Source organism: Cyprinodon variegatus, unplaced genomic scaffold (assembly GCF_000732505.1).
Source record: "Cyprinodon variegatus isolate N-32 unplaced genomic scaffold, C_variegatus-1.0 Scaffold578, whole genome shotgun sequence".
Lineage (NCBI taxonomy): Eukaryota > Metazoa > Chordata > Actinopteri > Cyprinodontiformes > Cyprinodontidae > Cyprinodon > Cyprinodon variegatus.
The window spans coordinates 332,766-338,312 of NW_015151031.1; the positions used below are offsets into that span (position 1 = coordinate 332,766).

At 37.0% G+C, this 5,547-nt stretch overlaps 1 protein-coding gene across 3 annotated transcripts in view; it reads left to right on the top strand.

Annotated features, from left to right (window-relative positions):
* The window catches only part of LOC107095841, a 106,748-nt gene that overhangs the window by 74,517 nt on the left and 26,684 nt on the right, over window positions 1–5,547 (top strand). For all 3 annotated transcript variants that reach the window (XM_015392196.1, XM_015392197.1, XM_015392195.1), the window contains exon 2: window positions 3,998–4,136. The gene's annotated coding sequence lies outside the window, so the exon portion shown is untranslated. The remainder of the gene's footprint in view (window positions 1–3,997; window positions 4,137–5,547) is intronic.

A 5,547-nucleotide genomic window follows, 5' to 3' on the forward strand; every position in this document is an offset into this window, starting at 1 on the left:
TTGATATATGATTGGCCGAATTTAGGTGTGCAAGCTGACGTATAACTAACCAGCCTGCATAAGATAACGGAAACCCCCCCAGATTTTAAGAAACTTTCTAAATTATCGTCTGATAAAGAGCACATTTATATACATGTTTAGGCCAGAATGATTTGACATTTAAATATGATTTCCCAACTTTAAACTTCCTTTCTGTTCATGTTAATTTTAAGAATTATATATTTTTTTCCTTATTTTGTTTCTTTTTTTCTTCTGTGTTGACGAGTCTGATTATTTTCTATATATTTATACATTTCTTTTGTCAGATTCGCTTTTTGTTATTTAACAAATATAATCACAAAGACACCATTTTTAAGCTGTGTGTTTTTGCAATGAATGCTGTCGGATTTCCTTGAGTATGCTCCAAAATTCTAATGATGCAGTTTTTAACTGGTATTCCATGTTTTTGTTTTCATACCTGCCAAGTCCTCTCATTTTATGGATGCATCAAAGCCGAGCAGTCAGAATATATTAACTCCTAAATGAAAATGAGGTGATGTCATCTAGGGAAAATACGACCGTGAAGTGTGAAGATGCGGAAGAAGCTGAGAGACTTCCAGACAGACGCTCATACCAACACACCATCGGCAGCTATTCCAAACGAGCGCTCGTATCAGGCCGCACGTCTGCTGGGAGCAACAAAGCTGTCAACACGCGCGGCACACATCATTTTCACCTCTTCGACTACTTCGCAGGATGTGAAAGACATTCAGAGCTCGCCGCACACAGGGAGAGATCACTAATAGACGCCGAGCACATCCTGCTCTGAAAGCCTCCTGCATAGTTTCAAAGGGAGCGGAGGATGGATGAAACGGCCCGGAACGATGGCAAACTGGCTCAGTGATTTAAAAAGCGCCGGCCGGGCTGGAAAAGAAAAAAAAAAGTTTGAAATAAATGGGTCGCTTCAGTCACTCTTGATAAGCGGTTCCTGTAAAGCCTGTCAGTTTCGGTGAAATTGTCGGATTGATGTTATTCTCTCTTCTACTCAAACACACATTGCAGCGCTGAGATGAAAAATTTACTAAACTTAAGGAACTAAAAGTGTTTTTGTTCAGTAAATAAAAATAGCAGACATGCATGGGAAAGCTGGGAGAGCCTATTGGAGAACCTTGTCAGTCATTTGGTCTTCTGGGGATGGAGGCGGGTGAGGTGGAGGGTTCATCCCTGTGTGACAGCGACTTGTCAAAGCTTTGGTGGATGCAGATACAGCATATTCTATCCCAGCATCCCATGAGCTGTGGAGACGTCAGGAATCACATGATCTCAGCTATGGTGGCTTTTCTTGTCAGGTGGATGATGGATAGAGAAGAGATGGATGGAGCTGTTAGTGGAGCAGACAGTGAGGTGGGATGAGCTTGTTTTTATATTTCAATCACTTCTTCGTTTTTCTGCGTCTTGATGTGATTCTCGCATGTCGTTTCTCAGTTAAGAGTTGTTTCTTCTGACTTTGCAAGCTTTGTTGTTCTGTCGTTTTAGTCTGTTGTAGATCAGGAAAGCTTTTCATGTAGTTTGTTTCATATAAACAAAGTATTTTCATATTTAAATGTTTTGAAAAAAGTTCACAGGATCCACTAAAGCAGGGGTGTCAGACTGGTTCCAGAAAGGGCTGTTTGGCTGCAGATCTTCTTTCCAACCAGACTCCATTCATCTCATCAAGTCATCATGTTCAGATTGGACTCACTTGATGACGTGAATGGAGTCTGGTGTGCTATTGCTTGGTTGGAAAGAAAACCTGCAGCCACACGGCCCTTTCTGGAACCGGTTTGACACCTGTGCACTAAAGCATCTGTTATCAGTGAAGAACATTTCGGTCTGGGTTTTTGGATATACTCCATTTTTAAGTCTTTTATGCTGTTGGTCCGGTTCCCAAGAATACAACTTAAATCCTCTACAAACAATCTTAAGTTTTCTTAAATCTCAAAATTATTTTTTTCGCCTCTCCTGTGTTTGTAAAGTCATACCATTAGTGTTTGGATGGTCAAAGTATTTTCAATTTTTTTAACTAGAGCTGGAATCCAGATTCCCTAAAAACACAGGAAGCAAATTACAAAGACAAAGCATTAAACATTGATAAATATTTTCAAATATTGCAATGTTGGTCGTGACTATCCCACTTTTCATCGCCTCCTACATCACAGGTCCTCATCACTCTATACGACTTTTAGCATCACTGCATCCGTAGTCAGTTATGAGAATTTATTACAAATAATATGAAAACCCATTTAAATGGCCAACATTATTGGCATCCAGATGGTGAATATAAGGACCTACATATAATAGATATATAGGAAAATAACACCCTACTTAATACTTCATCCAACTAGTCTTTGTACAAGCTTGTCTTTGTTGTCGGTGCTCGGTTGCAACCTCTTATCCATCTTTAACACTTTTCCAGACTCCGTTTAGATTTTGGAAAAATAAATAAAACGTATATTATCCTCTGTTGGAGCATGTAGATATTAAAACAGAGAGATATAGATATACAATAGATAATACAGATATTTAATAGATGGGTATAGACATAAAATAGATGGATATAGATGTACAATAGATAGAAATAGATGCACAAAAGATGGAAATAGATGTACAATAAATAGATATAGATCTACAATTGATGATATAGATGTAAAATAGATATATAGATGTAAAATATATATATATATAGATATACAATTGATAGATATGGATGTACAATCAATAGATACAGATATACAATTGATTATATAGCTATAAAATGGATATTTAGACTTAGAATAGATAGATGTAGATATATATAACAGATGTACAATACATAGATATTTATTTAAAATGGATAGATATAGAATAGATAGATATAGATATACAAAAGATGGGTATAGCTGTAAAATAGAAATATATGTAAAATAAATAGATATAGATATACCATAGATGGATATAGCTATACAATAGATGGATATAGATGTAAAATAGATGGATATAGATGTAAAATAGATGGATATAGATGTACAATAGATACATTTTTTGAAAGCATGGGCTTTACTTTACTAATTTTCCTTCCAATCTCGCTTTAAATACTTGATTTAAAAGTGTGAGAGATGATTGGTGTAAATGCAGTCGTCATTATTGTAAAAACAAACACAAAATGTTCCTGCAGATCCCATCTTTGATCAGCTTGGTTAATTGTATATTCCAAAAACAAAGATTCTTACCTTTACTCTATTATCTGCAAACATCTCACCATACTTCCCACCAGACATAAGGGGTAAATCGATTAACCCAGAACATTTGCTTAACTCCTGCTCAGTCATGCTCTCCTGCAGCCCGATGGACCATGGCTCTGCCTCAATAGTATCTTTCTTGCATCTTTCTGCTTCCTGTTTCTTAAATTTACACACCTCACTGAGGTTTGCGTCTTCTTTTAGCAGCAGCGGCATAGACTTTAAAGAAGTTTGTTATTTTCACAACCTAGTGGTGCTCCGTGTGATGTTTTCACTATTATGAGTTTCCAACTTGTTGATCACTAACAAAGGCTGATCAAGGTGAAACCTGCCTACCAGATTATTTCTCTATGTAGGTCTGTTCCCGTTATACACAAGGATCTTATTTTAGAGTTAGTCTGAAATACAATCTTCATTATTTTGGTCTATTTTTAAATAAACTCTTGCAGACTGACTGGGGGATTTTTGGGAATGTTTGTAACGCAGTAGGTTGGACTCTCCTGACACAGGAGCACTAATTATGTAACTGACTCAGCATCTAATTGAATAAGAAAAAAGAAGCGCAGGGTTTGTTTTACAGTATCAGGATACCTTTGCTATTCTAACCTTGCATCATTGTGTTGCTCTCATTGAGAGAACGGTAGCAGTACTAGTCAGTGTCAATGCCTGAACTGTGATAGTTTGGTATTATAAGATGAAATAACAGCTCATTTACCGTGGTAACCAACCCTCCCTCATTTTTTTTTTCTCCTTTCCTATAGCTCTGGGCCACATCTGTCTGATTTGATAGAGCAATGAAAAGTGAAGAGGGAGACTGAGAAGAGGAAACTGGCTGCACTGGGATCTGAGTCAATGAGCTGTTGGACAACACGAGAAGAACAGAGGATTAATTAAAATGGGGTAAGTTTAAGAGATAAGACCGCAGAAGTTTCATGCAGCTTTAGGAGGATGAATTTAAGCAAACATGATCCCTGCGACATGATGCTCAATGCCGGATAACCTCGGGCCAATCTTGGACTTCATATTAGGGGCTGATAGAAAAATTCAGGACATTGGTTTGGTTTGTATCACAGTAATGCATGTGTGAGTGTGTATGCTGAGAGAAACACTGAAGAAAATTCACATACAGTGGAATTATAAGAGCTTTAAACAAGGTCCAATATCAGATATTAGATTATATTAGCCTGAACCTAAATACACAGGTATTAGCATGCTGATAAAAAAAAACAATGCTTCCGCCTAAAGTTTATGTAAGTCGTTTGTTAATAATAAAATGGTCCATTATTCTTATATCTATTATTGTTGACTGTTGTTCTCTGCGTGAGTAAAATCAATTGATCAATCTTTTTCTAACATTACACTCTAAAAAAGTAAGTGTTAAAGTACGTACAGTGTGCTGATATCGTATTGGTATTGGTCAGTTCTCAAAGGTGCAATAAGTATCATATAGGAAATGAAAAAGTTCTATCAGGACACCCCTACTTTAAATAGATTTATATTAAACACTTAGATTGCATTCTCAAAGTATTTACAGTGCTAAAATTTTCCACATTTATTTATGTTGCAGCCTTATTCCGAATGGTATTGTATACTTTCATTCCTCAGGATTATGATTAAATTACTCTAAATTTATAGGAACAGATTTTGTTCCTATTAAGGTCAGTGTGAGTGTTTCTATTAGGGTCATGCTAAAGATCAATGGAAATACCTTAATGACTTATCTCTTTTTCATGGACTCTACAGTCCTGAGAAAATATTCTGCACCCTCTCAGGGACATGGTGGATGATATACTGCCCTGCTGGTGGGAATAAGTTATTCCCCAGTTAGCTGCTGTGACAGGAGGGAGCAGGGAGAGCACAGACCTCCAGGGAACAGTTAATACTGGTTTAAAATTCAGCTTGAGAAAGGAGGAGAGAGGGAGAGGCTCAGAGATACAGCGCTGCACTCTGGCTAATTAAATCCAAATTCCACATATTAATGGTTTTTCTTCTTTTTAATACGCACACATGTTTGTGCCTATTAGACATAATGATACAGCATCTGCTGGCAGTGGAGGAAAGATAGAAATCCACTTAAAAAGTTATTACAAAGTAGTTCCTTTAAAAAAAGAGAAAGCAACTTTATCATAAGGCTGGTTTGATATTTTTGTTCTTTAACCTCTCATGCGGTTAATTGAAGATCAGGGTTTGTTAAGTCATCCATCCATCCATCCATCCATCCATCCATTTGTTGGTCAGTTTTTCCATCCATCCATCCATCCATCCATCCATCCATCCATCCATCCATCCATCCATCCATCCATCCATCCAT